This window comes from Pieris rapae, chromosome 19, assembly GCF_905147795.1.
Source record: "Pieris rapae chromosome 19, ilPieRapa1.1, whole genome shotgun sequence".
Lineage (NCBI taxonomy): Eukaryota > Metazoa > Arthropoda > Insecta > Lepidoptera > Pieridae > Pieris > Pieris rapae.
The window spans coordinates 8,720,718-8,736,521 of record NC_059527.1 but is presented as its reverse complement, the minus strand read 5'-3'; the positions used below and the strand labels follow the sequence as shown (position 1 = coordinate 8,736,521).

The 15,804-nt window shown below is 32.6% G+C and overlaps 1 protein-coding gene across 1 annotated transcript in view; it reads right to left on the bottom strand.

Moving 5' to 3' along the window:
* The window catches only part of LOC110991907 (echinoderm microtubule-associated protein-like 2), a 45,577-nt gene extending 42,947 nt beyond the window's left edge, over positions 1-2,630 (bottom strand). The window contains exon 1 of the mRNA XM_022257494.2: positions 2,381-2,630. The gene's annotated coding sequence lies outside the window, so the exon portion shown is untranslated. The remainder of the gene's footprint in view (positions 1-2,380) is intronic.
* Positions 2,631-15,804: the final 13,174 nt, after the last annotated feature.

The following is a 15,804-nucleotide window of genomic DNA, read 5'->3' as shown; positions in this document are numbered from 1 at the left end:
CTAATAACCTTGCCTAAAGGGACTCCTTTTAATAATATATTTTAGTTATTACATAAGGTTTGTTATTATATTAATTACTTCAATAAAGTAAAATGGTTTGCAAAAAATACTAATAAACTGATCTCTAAGTAAAGGTATTATATATTATAATACTATCCTCGTCACACTTATGTGCTTATGTATCTTAATGGAATCATAACTTCCTATTACATAAGTAGTAATATATCACACAGTTTAAGTATTATTCAAGTTTATTTACGACCCCAATATAGTCTTTGTACTTTGAACTAAAGTTAACGTGAGATGAGAACTATGGTGCATCGTAAAAACGGTAAAAATGTACTTTCACTTCTAAACAACTTGATTGACCCCAGTGAGATAAGAAGGTCAGTGACCTCTACCTGCCGTGTTGGTGCAATGTTGATTCAAAAGATGCGCTTTATTATTCACTAGCTGACCTGGCAAACGTCGTCTTGCCAAACTACTACCTTTAACTCAGCGCCATCTGTTAGAATTGTATCAAATAATAAACAAATGTTAATGTTATCGTAATTTTAGTAAGGATGCCTATTTTTTTGAAAATGAAATATAGCCTATGTCACTCAGGAATGATGTAGCTTTCCAACAGTGAAAGAATTTTTCAAATCTGCCAAGTAGTTTCGGAGCCTATTCAATTCATACAAACAAACAAACAAAAAATCAAACCTTTCCTCTTTATAATATTATTATAGTATAGATTAGGCAACATACATAATAAATAAAGTAATTTTTGTTACTGGTAACTTACCTACTTACTTAGTTACCACGATTGTTTTTTAGTACATATGTATGAACTAAAGTACAGAGGTTAAATTTTGTAAAAATATACGATATATTACTTCTATTAGTGTGTTGTGTCCGATTATTAATTAGTCGAGATTTACTTAATTAATTGACAATTAGTCACTCCTTTAACGACTTAGTACACGTAACACAAATTAAATAGTAATTTAAAACTTTTATGCCCGCTGTATGCATTGGGCCAAGGGGCTAGGAAAAATATCCGTTCGAGATTATCACATTGGCGTTAAAAAACTGATTTGTATACGAAAAATCATAGACTAACCGCCCCTGTGCCAATTGGTCAAATTGATTGGGCATCAATTAAGAACTTATGGACATAATAAAAAATCAACTAAAGCATATTGTTGAGCTGAGGAAAACTGATTTAGACCCCAAGGGTTTGTCTTTCACTTTAGTAATCCCCGAGTTAAGGTATATATAAATAATCTTTTTTTGTCATAATCTATAGCAACTCAAAATATGAGCTGTGGAAAACTGATTTAGACCCCAAGGGTTTGTCTTTCACTTTAGGAATCCCCGAGTTAACGTATATATAAATAACCTTTTTTGTCATAATTAACAGTCTCATCTTTACAAAGAGCATATTTTAAACCTATATACGTAAAGGAAAGCAGGTAGATGAAAAGGTTAAATAAAAAATGCGGACCCAAGCGTAAATGCGTCCTCTGGCGGCGGGCGGTGACCTCCACAAACTGGTATTGCCTATATCCAACCTAGCCTAGGCCGCTAACATACCATTCATAGAAGGCACGGCCACGATACCAAACAAGACTTTTTTTTAATATTATGGTCATTTATCAATACTATTTCTAACTTTTTTCTATATTAACGTAGAACATTCTAACTGTTTAAATGAGATTACCTAGTATGCGTCTGTTTAATAGAAATGTTAGTATTTATTAGTTAGTGTATGGAAGAGCTAAAGACTGAATTTCAAACTATGAAATTAAACTCTGGAGCTATTTTTTTTCTGATAGCCAATAACAGTTGGTTAAAATGGCATTGGAGGAAATTTGCTTGATTTCCTTTCTCAAACACAAGATTCGATTAGTTTTAATACTAATCAAAAAAAATATATATATTATACCTAGATGCTATTGACGTCCTATGAGAGGCGTAAATGGTGTCAAGATAACTAGATAAAAGGTTTGTATCTTGTGCTAATGCACTGTTCAATTGTTATTTACAGTTAACAATAAACAGATTGCCCAGGTAATGTAAATATTAATTTACATAAGTTATACCTATGCGATGTGACGTCAAGACAGATGATGTTGATGGCCTTGAGATCAGTTTTGCTTTCCGATACAAAATTTATTTGTCGCCGATGACGTGGGATTTTATGTTATTTCCGTATTAATTTCATTAAACAATTCATTAATTAAAATGCAGAATTTTAGCATGCGCTTCACGTTCGAAATTCAAATTCGGAAGGACGCCAACCGACGAAATTGTCAAAAATTTGTTAACGTATTTTTGTGCTCAATTTGCATGTATACAATTTCCTAACTTATAAATTATTAAGTTTTTATCTTACCAAATCAAATATGAGTTAATCCAATTGTTTAGTTGAGTCAAAGTATTACTCGAAATTTAGACGAAAACTTCGAGAAAACTTAACAAAACTAGCACAAATTACCCACGAGTGTTACAAACACATTAATTCACTTAACTATCACTTCACAATGTCTTTATTTGGTTCAAAACCATCTATACGCCTCTACGTACAGAGTTTTGAAGATAATTTACCACAGCAAAATGCCGAACGTCCACCTTGACGAAGTCTTTAAAAGATACTGGCCTTAGATTAAAACTGTGGCGCGAGGCGCGAGGGAAACGAACACCTGTGTGACTATACATAATACTATGTATTATCTTTTTTTTTTTCAAAAATAACAACAGTATAATATTTTTTTTATTTAATTTAAAATGTTGTAAATATTATTTTTGATGGAATTTAATTCTTAGGTTTTGCGAGGAATTGCTTCTAGCATTAAAGGTACATTGCCACAGGAACCTATCTTTTTAAATCTGCTTCAGTGTTCTATTTATTTCTTAATTTCATAGGGTATATTCAAAACTAAATAAATAAAATATACCTGTTTATATGTAAAAAAATGAGAAAGCTGCAATCACAATTAATATTATTCCTTAAATGCATGTATTAAAAACCTTTGCAAAGTTACAAAAACCAATGATTTAATATTGAATAGCTTGAAAAAACATCAATCATTGAACTTACGTTTTTTGTAGCTGTTTTTATAACTATCAGTTCACTTTCATTGTGGCTCTTACAAATTATTTACTAGTAGGCATGCCTATGGCTATTTTTTATTATTAAAACCGGTAATTTTACTTCTTTAGCTTTTTACTTCCGCTGTTTTTCCTGTTTAATATATGACAATTTTTGATAGATAGTGCTGGAGAAACCTACGTTTCAGGATATAAATAAACTTCTTAGTAAATTTTTATCGCGTAAGGACCGTTAATATTTAAACAAAAAATTAAGTGAGAGATTAAAACATTTACTGAAATACATAAAAGAATTCAATTTGGGATCGGTTAGAACTTTTTTTTTTGAAGAGATGGGTATGGAGCAGGTACCCGGGCGACAGGTGAATCGTTGAAATAACTTTTATATGTTAAAAAGTGTATCCCATATTATGTCCAATAAATTAGCTTAGGTAAGACGTTATATGGCCTTTACTAGTTACCGGTATTCATAGGGTTATTAAGAAACAAATGAATGAACATTGAGTCTTTTACGAAATAATTATATGTAGTATGTAAGACATTTAGTCATGTTTTATTTTTAAACTTTATTTATTGGGAGAATAAAAACATTTGAATGTTTTGAACAACTATTTTATTCACCAAAATACTTTGTACGTTGAAAATACATTGCAGTTTCGATGTTTAAGAATAAATTACCAATCGCAATTATTGATTAAAGGTATTCGCCATGTGCATTGACACATGCCATTAAAAAACGTTGATAACAGATGGCACGAGATCAATTGCACACATCTGCCGGTGCTTATGGCCTGGCGAGAATAGTCATTCACCTGTAAAACCGGTAAAAATTAAAATAGAATGTGCACAATTCCAATAACTATGAGAATCACCTGTAGCTCTGTCAGTACTTGGTTTATGTTTTATATTATTGAAGTTTCTCTTACTGATGCCAAGGACTCTCATCAGTGGCAACAGAGTTTGCGATATATTTATTTTTATACAAACATTGCTAGTCTATTAGTTTAATTGACAACTAATGGCCAGTCATCAGAACCCTTGTAGGGAGAGATATTAGACATACTGTAGGGAAAGAGACTACCAGCCACGCGTCCAAGAAGGAACATGGTCAATGCTGATATTTGTAAAGTTAACGAAAGCACTTATGTTACCAACTAACGCTTAGGACTCACGATCTTATTCTGCGTTGTTTTAATGTCATTTAAACAGTTAAATCGATAAGAAATTCAAAGATGTACCTACATTTCTATAACAGAATTCTTTAGTAATTATTATTCTTAATTATATCGTTTTTATTAAAGTTAGCCAGAGTCATTACTCTATGTTTCTTCACCAGTCTGTCTCTACCCCTATAAGGCAATGAGGTGCAAATGTTTTATAACGCCTATCCCTCAACACACAGTTAAAACTTTATTTAAAAAATTCTAAAAAACTCGTTAACCATTTGTAAATTAAATAAAAACAGTGTCATAAGATGGAGCTTCATTAAAAAATACTATTCGCAGCCTATCATAGCTTGTTGTGTAAGCTCACAAGGAAAGTCATAATAATTCATTACATCATTGACCAAAAATTTTCTCGCGTTAAGCCGGGTTTCCACCGCGAAAGGGTAATGAGTGGGAAATGGTTAGGCGGGACGGACGCCTTTTAAATGAAATAGGTTTACATTTCCACCAACAAAGAGATTTGTCTGTTGATTTCCACTGCAAAAGGAAAATGAGAGAGAGGAATCAGCGGAGCGAGCTGAACGAAAAATGAGAAATGGAAAATGAACAATCAGTTTACACAGAGAGCGAGTTCAGTTGGAGTTTTGAACGTGCCTTGTGTTTTGTTGCGAATTTGCGATGTTGTCGAGTGACACGGGATCAAGTGAAGACAGTGATTATGTATACAGAAAGAAAAAGTACATATTATCTTAAGCATAGAAAAAAACGTGCAAGACGGAGATTTTGGTTATGCCAGCACATTCGAGAAAGAACATTGAAAGGGGAATATAGGCTATTCTACGATTTAGACGATGAAAAATTTAATAACTATTGCAGGGTTAGTACTTAGTAGAGAACAATTTCGGGTGATGGAAACCGCGAGCGAGTCCGTTTCAAACTAGTCGGCAAGACCTTGCCACAGCGGACTCGTTTCAATCACTTTTTACTCGTTCGATCCGCCCCGCTCAGCACTTTCTGTGTGGAAACGCTACTATGTAATTTGTCACTGCGAGTTGAACGGACTCCGTAATTACTCCGCTCCGCTCCCTAGAACTGAGCGAGTTCCTTTCAACTCTTTCTGCTCGCTCAGTCCTTTCCCCTCGACTATATGTTGGTGGGAATACAAGTATGCAGTTTACGCTTGCGAGTTAGACCGAGTCCTTAATGGGTCCGTTCCGCTCGCGGTGGAAACCCGGCTTTAGGTTGATTTTTACGTGTAACAAGACTTTTAGATTTGCCGCCAATTCACAAAAACGAATGACAATTGAATGCAATATACTACATTAGGTTACCAAAGTGTTCTAAAATTGATATTTAAAAAGATTTCATCAGCAATGTTTCTAACTGGCCAGTTCTTTTCTTTTAATTTTCAGTGTTACCCACGAATACTGCAGAATTACTATTGTTTCATACTACAAGTCAATTGATCAGGTTTCTTAGCTTCAATTGAACAAGGTCTTGTGGTTGGAATAAAACAATAAGATACTGTAATAGATACTTTGAGACATTCACAAGTTTACCCTTGATTTATTTAATTGTGATAGTTTTAACATTAATATTTCTTCGGTTATTCAATTAAATTTAACCGACTGATTTATACCTGTTGTCTGAAAAGCAAAAACGATTAACTATATAACTTATTATTCAGGCCATACGTAGCCATGGCACTCCAACCTTGTAGGTTTGGGACTTAGATTTCTGTATCTGGTCTGTCATCATTTCTAGTAGGTTCTCTGCCTGACACACACCGTCGACTTTTCCATTTTTGAAGTGAAACTTCTTTAGAATCGTTGTGATTTCAAACCGGATGCAACGGAAAAGCGACAGTAAAAAGAGACAGAAACATTAATTCATATGATTTAACGTGGGAGAAAATGAGATAGATAAACTTCTTTCGAATCGTCGTGATTTCAAACCGGATGCAGCGGTAAAGAGAGACAGAAACATCAATTCATCATATGATTTAACGTGGGAGAAAATGAGATAGGAGGCATTATACAGCCTCTATTTACTGCCGCTTTTTTTTTGATCGAATTTCAAACTTTCGTTGTTTTAGTTTTTGCCAAATTAAAGATTTATATTAAACTTATAAATTAAAATGTATCATTAAAATATACTGTTTTTAAAGAACACACACATTTAGATAGTGGAAAATGATTAATTTATATTTGATTAATTATAAAAACTTTGTTTTTGAAGGTTTCACTTCTACAATGTGTGAATTGCACATATGTTTTTTTTATTTTTTAATGTATGCCGGTTTCCTTTCGAAATTTTGCGCGAGTTTTAAATGCACATTGGGGATTGAACCTACGACCTCAGGGAAAAGAGTTGCATGGTGAAATAAATAAAAAAGTGCGTCCGTACGAAGTACATATGTCAGAAGTGAAAATTCATTGTAAATTAATTAAGGTAAAAGCCCCAGTATAATATGATCACTTCATGTATTTGTATATGTATATTCAAACTGTTAACATACTGTGTACGTGCTAATGATTATATAAATAAAAAAAAACATATGTGCAATTCACACGTGGTAGAAGTGAAACCTTCAAAAACAAAGTTTTTATAATTAATCATATATAAATTAAACATTTTTCACTATCTAAATGTATTAAACTTTTCTTTAAAAACAGTATATTTTAATGATAAATTTTAATTTATAATTTTAATATAAATGTTTAATTTGGCAAAAGCTACAAGGAAAGTTTGAAATTCGATTAAATTAAAAAGCGGCAGTAAAAAGAGGCTGTATAATGCCTTCTATCTCATTTACTCCCACGTTAAATCTTATGAATTTATGTTTCTGTCTCTTTTTAAGGTCGCCTTTTCGTTGCATCCGATTTGAAGTTACGACTCTAAAGAAGTTTATCTATTTATCTCATTTACTCCCACGTTAAATCTTATGAATATATATGTTTCTGTCTCTTTTTACTGTCGGTTTTTCCGTTGCATCCGATTTGAAGTTACGACTCTAAAGAAGTTTCTCTATCTATCTCATTTACTCCCACGTTAAATCTTATGAATATATGTTTATGTCTCTTTTTACTGTCGCTTTTTCCAATACATCCGGTTTGAAATTACGACTCTAAAGAAGTTTCTCTATCTATCTCATTTACTCCCACGGTAAATCTTATGAATATATGTTTCTGTCTCTTTTTACTGTCGGTTTTTCCGTTGCATCCGATTTGAAGTTACGACTCTAAAGAAGTTTCTCTATCTATCTCATTTACTCCCACGTTAAATCTTATGAATATATGTTTCTGTCTCTTTTTACTGTCGCTTTTTCCATTACATTCGGTTTGAAATTACGACTCTAAAGAAGTTTCTCTATCTATCTCATTTACTCCCACGTTAAATCTTATGAATATATGTTTCTGTCTCTTTTTACTGTCGCTTTTTCCGTTGCATCCGGTTTGAAATCACAACGATTCTAAAGAAGTTTCACTTTAAAAGATGCGTTTGCTGCACGAGCCGTTATGCGACAGACTAGCGATCTAAAGTTCTAATATGTAACTATTAACTAAATGAATACATCAGCCAATAGCCTATTTTTCTTCTCGATCTCCCTTACTCTCTCTCAATCGGTTTCAATCGGTCTCAATCGCTCTCTCAATTGTCTTTGACAAAATTGCACTATTATTATTGCGAACAAAAAAAGTATAAAAATCGACAGTTATGCAGAATATTGAAGAAAATAATCATTTAAAATACCTACTTCAATGACAAAATAGCGAAACATTACTGTTAAGACGTAACAATTACGCAACTTATTTAAATTACATATTTACATGTAATGAAGTAAAACTCATTTGTTTTTATTTTACAATAAATCATTATAATCCGGATATTAGAGAGTGATATTATAATTATTACATAAATTTAAATTGCAAGACGTGACGGGAAATATAAATGTTATAATACTTGATCGTGATAGGAATCTAACGTGACACAAAAATGGCGGCTTGCATTGTCAGTCACACTGTGAGCCCTCTGTTCTACTACATATTTGTAGTCTATATGTGTCCAATCTAAGAAATAATAACTTATTGAAATGGATATTTTTTATATCACGTATCACCTCGACGATTTTTTCTGAACACTCCATATTAAATACTCAATATTTAACTACATACAGGTTCATGGACTTATTAAATTACTTATAAGCAGAGATTAAAGCTTAATTAAATATGTGTCTTACATTGAATTAACGATACAAAAAATATCTTATTTCATCGCATGATGAAATTTGTATATTTTAAATACTTTCTTAGATTTTTTTAGATATTGTTAATTGATTATTATGAATAACTTATTGGTAAAGTTTAATCAATAATTAATCAAAGTCTTTTTGTAATATTATCACAGACAGAAATTGATGTGTTACATATGTAAAATTTTGTAAAAAAACATAGTTTTGTTCGATGCTATTCTCAATTAATGAAAACAAAGACAGCAAGTCAATATTGTATAAAAAAACGATTTAATACAACTTAGTAACGGTGATTCAAATAATTATATTTGAATGTTTATTTTAAACTTAGATAATAAGGTATTAACATCAGTAAAAGATATAATATCAGCATGTTATAGTATGTTTTTAGGTTTATTAAAAATATCATTTTATTACCGTATTTCAAAATTAAATTAAGTGCGGGCATTTAACAGAATTGCTCATCGTAGATTGGATTCTAAGTATGTAATTTTTTTATAGAACAGGGAGCAAACGGGCAGGAGGCTCATCTGATGTTAAGTGATCCCATGGACACACTCGATGCTAGAGGGCTCACATGTATTGATTCTTCACTATGACTTCAACGGTAAGATATTATAATGTAAATGTTCTGCAATAAAACACAAAGTCACCACCAACTTTTGATTTTGTTTTTATTCAATCATGGTGAGTATTATGGAGCCAAAAATTTATTGAATTACATTGCGTTTTGGCCGATAACTGTTATTAGCGATATTATTAAGTATTACATATTTTACGAGTTATTTAAATAAGTTTTTATAGGTGTTTTCCCTTTATCAGCGCGCGGCCATTATTTAGCCATTATGCGAGAAGGCGGCAGGAGATGCTCAGGGATTCCAGCCGTGACAGTTGAGGACTCAACACTCTAAAAATAAATTTCATCAAAAAGGCAGTAGAGCCATGTGTTGCGCCATGACCACCACCTACCACAACCACCGCTACCACCTACCGCTACCACCTTCAATTAATTAAATCCAGGTATCGTTGGTAAGTAGGAAGCTGGATCTCACACAGGACAAGAGACGCTTCACGATACTGACAGCCGACCTCTAGTAATGGAGCTGGAGTTAAAAATAAATGCGCATGCGTGCGGTTCGCCATGTCCACCTTTAGTGGTGACTATAGCATCGCTATATTTCCTATTTGTAAGCTTACATAATTATTTATCTTAGTTTTACATTATATTAATAACATTTTACTAATTGAAGCGAAAAATTACGCAACAGCATACTGGTGAGAGTTAATAGCGGCTCAAAACTCTTTTAAATGTGAAAACTTTTTACATGAAACTGGCATAAAGTTGGCTATTGACATAAAAATTGAAAACTGACCATTGTAAGGATTGAGAGTCGAGGCTTTAGGCTTAAGTAGACTTCAACCTTATCTTTAGACACATTAGTTCTTAAATATTGCGATTGCAGCTCTTATGAAATGTAAATTTTACGTAGTACGCCTAATTTTAGCAAATACAACCCTAATTTTGTGGGAACATATTGCAACATACAAATTATAACAAATGTTTATTACGTTTCACGTGTTAATAACCTCGATGCCTCGAGCCATCGAGCAGGGTATTTTTTTAATATAAATTGTGTTTTTTGGAAATTAAGTACGAATTATATACAAATAAAATGTTGAAATATGAATAATATTTTTCGATCTTACCGACAGAATAAAAAGACATTTTCTAGAAATGATTCCTAGCTAGATCGAGAATCAAGAATTGCTCGTTTAAAGATATTCGAGCCCTGCCCCTTGTATTGTGGGGAGAGCCTTTGACGCTCTCTTGTATAGCAGGTAACATTTAAATTTATTTCATACAATGCTTACTGTGTACTACAAGCATAAAAAATAATCCGATCAATCAAAGCGATGATAACCTTTCTATTATATTGTTAACTTTCCATCCGCTACATAACGAGATACACTTTGCCCGCGGCGCCGCTCGTTACAAACACGCCGACGTTACATCGACAACACTTATTACAATTTGCAAGATGACTTAGTGATCTACGGAATAATGTACTGTTGAAAGTTTTATTTTACAAGGGTGTTCAGAAGAATTTAGGTTAATTTAATGATTCAATTTTAATACAAGACAAGCGCATCACTTATAGACACAGTTCTTCTTCAGCACAATACAACAGTGTTGGAGTGTAATTAGTCTTTATGTTTATGAATAGGTTCAAAACCTCTTATTATATTTTTGTACTTTTTAGTAAATTTGAAGTTTATTTAAGTAATTCTTTCATTAAAACCAGAGCAGGTACAAGTTGAACGCGTATAAATAGCATAGTAAAAATATCATAGGATTTTGGGTTTAAACTACCCATGACTGACGAGCATGCATGGTGAAAGACATTAAGATGAAGAGAGAGAGGTATGTCAAGACCATAGAAAGTCGAGACAACTGAACAGCTGGATAACTGTTGGAACAGAAATAAAAGATTTCCTAACTAAAAGTTTATTTACACGTTGTTAAATTAATTTAATTAACTTATTTTAAGCTACAAGTTCGTCCTATGTTATATTATTTCTACATTACATTACTATAGTAACATTTTTCGTATAAAGTTTGTTTCGTGTAAATCGTGCCATATCTAAAACATTGTTTCTTAAACATTTTGTACGCTGCGACCCACGAAAAAGCCAAAAAATTAAGAACAGTCATATGATCCTGTAACTTTAAAATTATAATTTAGTTTTATATACAGTATAATTATGCATTCCTTTAATAAACGAATCTTTTGTACGTAAGTATATGTATTAACTATTAATCTATAGTTTACCTACCCAGATCATTTGGTCAGTACATTCACTTGACGCAGAATACATTACCCGGTCGCCTTGACCCAGCGCCGGTCATTCAATGTCTTTATTTTTTATCTGTAGATACGATATCCCTATCAATAGATATCATCAAATACTAATTATTACCTTTTCGTTTAATTTATGCCGTCTTCTGATGTCTCATTAAATTCTCAACTTGTAAATTATTAACCGAACAAGAGGGACCTCTGATGACCTCTAGGCATTCTCTAGAAGACCAAGACCAAAATATGATTTATTATAATAATTATTATTTATTGCAAAAACGTTATTTCTAGAATATGTTAGAAAAATGTGTAAGGTCTAACTAGTCTAAATACTCGGCTACGCTATAAAAGCACCTTGCTTTTAAAAATTTAATCACCTTTCCCTTGAAAGAATTGCAAGTCAGTGATCCATAACTTTTAGGAAGGTGATTAAATAGTTTAAGCCGTAACAATCTTTTGCATAAATCGTGGAAAAAATATGTTAAATTTAATAACTATGTGATATATAAATCACTCAAAGAAAAACGACACAGATGCAGACCCTACGCCTGATGGGATGATGACATCAAAAAAATCGCGGGTCCCCAATGGATGCAAATAGCTCGGCATAAAGAAAGACGACAAGCCTTGGGGGAGGTCTCTACCGAAGAGGCTTTCTGATACATTCTTACTGATAAAAATAACACATAAGATAACCAGTATATCAGGGAATAATTAGAAGCTAAATATAAATTAAATAAATCTAAATCACTGGTATTAATTGCTAAAATGCTTATATATATATGATTCCAGCGTTTTAACAGAATCGAAAACTTTAAAGAATGCCGATTAACCTATATCAAGTTTAACAATGTAGGTACCATAAGAGGCCACCGATGAGTCACATTGAAAGGCCAGTGGGGACTACAATGGTCTGAAGAGGTCAGTCACGACTTTATAAGGATAGATCTATTATTGGAAATGTACGCTGTAGAAAACTACTCTCGTTGCTCATTATACCTTAAACGCAAGACAAATACTGTTATGTCTAATCATTCAAAGATTGAGTAGGAGATTAGCTATCTGGTCCACGTACATAAGACGAAACGCAGATAAAAAATAACAAATGCAACCGATGATTTGGAACTGACATGAAGGCTAAAATGAAGGTGGGCCGGACACGCAAGGGCTAAATGTAATCGCTGGAGTGACCAAGTAATTCATTCACGCAGCAGCTCCACACAAGGATGCCCGAACTGCTGCAGCGGGTCGGCGGCACATGGACCCATAAGCCCAAGAAAAGGAATTTTGTAAGTGTTGGAGTAGGTCTATATGGGGTTCTAAAGAATTAAGAATTTGTTTTAAAACTATATATAAGCACGGCTCAGACATTTAACAAACAAATACTTTAAAAATGAAATGAATCATCTCCAAGTATAGAGACTTACTTTCAAAATATGAAAAGCGGAAATCGTAACTGTATATTGAGAATGGAAACACAATACACGGAGAGTGATGGACAGCCAAGTGTGAAAGTGATACAATTTGTATTGATAGTACTTTTCTTTTCGTTTGATGAATTGATAAATCCTAATAAGTTTCACGCTTTCTCGCTTTAACTGCTGAACTGATTTTAAGATGGGATCAAGGAACAAAGGCTTATGCTTATTCATTTTAACTGATCGGAGTTGACTTTAAAAAGAGCTATTAGCAGGGTTGACCAGGTTAAGATTCGTTAAGCTGTGCACAATCGATTTTAGAAAATATCGCGAAAAAAATATATACATTACAAAGCTTAAAGGATTTTTGTGAGTAATTTAAAACTTACCCAATTTACTAAAAAAGATATTTAACATAAGAAAGTGTCCAATCACACAATGGATTAAGGGGAAGATACATTCCTTGTAGGTATTTTTTTTTTCACTTAGCACTTAACACTAACGTGCACTAAAACTAATTCACAAATGCTAATGGTCTTTTTTAATATGCTGAAAACTGTGAAATAATTCAATGGAAGAGCGTTTTTGTAACTGTTACCTTTGATGCAGTTGGAGATCTTAGTCATCCAAACACCGGTTCATTACAATTACGACTTGCAGAATCTTTAGATACCCTACTAAGAAACTCCAGCAGATACAAAACGCCTTGTCTTCTAAGAGCTAAAAAAAATTCAGTTATATAATTCGCTTTATACAACAATAAGTCACGGTGGCAGCGTTTAATTTTAAACTGAGGCAGCTAAAACCTCTTTCGTTTAATATTTCTGTTAACAATATATTCACTTTCAATTTCAATATAGATATGAAAGTTTAAATAAAAACCTAGGAAATAGTGTTTGAAGTAGGTACAGAAGTTGTTGGACGGAGGGCAGCCAAGGTTATTAGCCTTTCCGATGACCATGATTCTGTAAAATTAAAGAATTATGTAGATAATTTATGATTGCCCTTATCATAATGACAGTTTGGTATTTATATGCATAATGCTACAGTAGTTATGGTAGGCAAACAAAATTTCAAAAGTTCTCTGGCAAAGAGTCTATGGGCGGCGGCACCCTGCCCCTTTCCCCTGTTTAATAAAAACCAAATTGTTTATACACAGTCATGAACGACAACATACATTTAATATAAATTCGTTTAATATTTAAAATGCATTAAGCATTAAGAAAGATTAGTACATAAATACGTAACGGAAAAATAATGCTTTTTTTTTTATATATTTTTATAGTGACAATGCCGTCTTCAATTACCTTATTGAAAATGAACTTAGCGTGTGATATTTGAAGCTCTCAAATTTGACATTTTAAAATAACGTTCACAAGCAAGCTCGTTAATCGAATAAAACTTTCAACTTTCAACTACGAGATATGTTTTTAATGACCCTATATATGATTTTTCGTTATGATTGGGACATAAAAACGAATCCTTCAGTATTTGCTACGTTTCGTAATCATAGTTTTCATTATTATAGTTTGACCATATAAACAAAATTAAACTACTTACCGCTTTTTTATGGAAATTATACGGTGACTATGTAAACAAACGTAGTATTTTGAACACGTCTCGTTTTTTAGATTTTTCTTAGTACACAGCTAAAACATAAGAGAAACGAACAACTTTGATATTATCTTAAACTAATCGATTCCCATATCCCTTTGATCCTTAAATGATACCTACCATAGGCATTCCGGAGCAGCCTGTTAGGTCCCGGTGTGACAGGCTGTAAGTTGTTAGACGTGAAAGCCTCATTGCCTCAACTTATTGTTTTTGCACCACGCCCTGCCGCGCTGTCATTACTTGTTTGCCATACAAGGAAGGCATTAGACTCGTTAATAATTATATTCTCGTAAATATTATAATTGTATGGATAAGGAGTTTGTTTTTACTTACCAAACATTAAATGTCATTTGAGTGTATTTTAGTATATTTTTATAATATACTAGTTGGTCCATCCCGTTTTCGCATAGTCATTTATTTTTTAAACATTATTTGCAGTATGTACGTATCTTTATTATTGTGAAATATTTTTTGTTCTATCGTCGATAGTTTTCGCAGCGCATGCGATGATAGATATGTTATAAGTAGGCATTTTTTACACCTAGCATTATTGTAGTCTTAGTAGGAATCCTTATTTTTTCGTGCAATTAAAATAGCTATATTAATCACTGATATAATGTAGCATTCAAATGGTGAAAGACTTTTAAATCGGTCTAGTACTTTTGAACTAATTCGTTAAAACACACTTGTATTTAAATACATTCCTCTTTATAATATTATTATAGATTAAACGTTTCGTGTTATCCGACCTACGTCCTAATTGTCGGGAGATAACTGCTAACAGTTACACTGCCCATGTCCACTTTTATTATTACACGTATTGTGATATTCTTGTCATAGTAAGTGTTTATTTACTAGCTGACCCGATTTATTTCGTTCTGCGAAATAGTCTAATAATATCGTTTTAACTTTAGTAAAATTTAAATAAGTATTTCATTACGGTATTAATATAAATACAACATTTTTTGCAAATACAGAAATGTTTTATTGCTTGCGATTGGGAAAGTAGAATGGCAGGAATATACATTAGGCCTTTTTGGCCTAATGTATATTCCTGCCATATTTAATTATAAAGTCATCTACAACTCTATCTAGTCCTATTGCATTATATCGTTTTGTAAGCCATAGACAATCTGTATTGTGCAGAAACGTATCGCCTGAGTATTTTCCCACAATATGTCTGCGATTTAACGCAATGCGTTGCAAAAACTGTTGTAATGCATCCGGCGGAGGGGCGATTGTTCAGAGAAATTACCTACCTAAAAGTAATTATTAACTTTCAGATAAATATTATTGGATATCGTGAGATAACTAACGTGATGACGAATGGTTGGAAAAGTCTCCGAAGCCTCACAGATAATCTAGTATTCATTATATATTAATACTGTATAGGACATGAT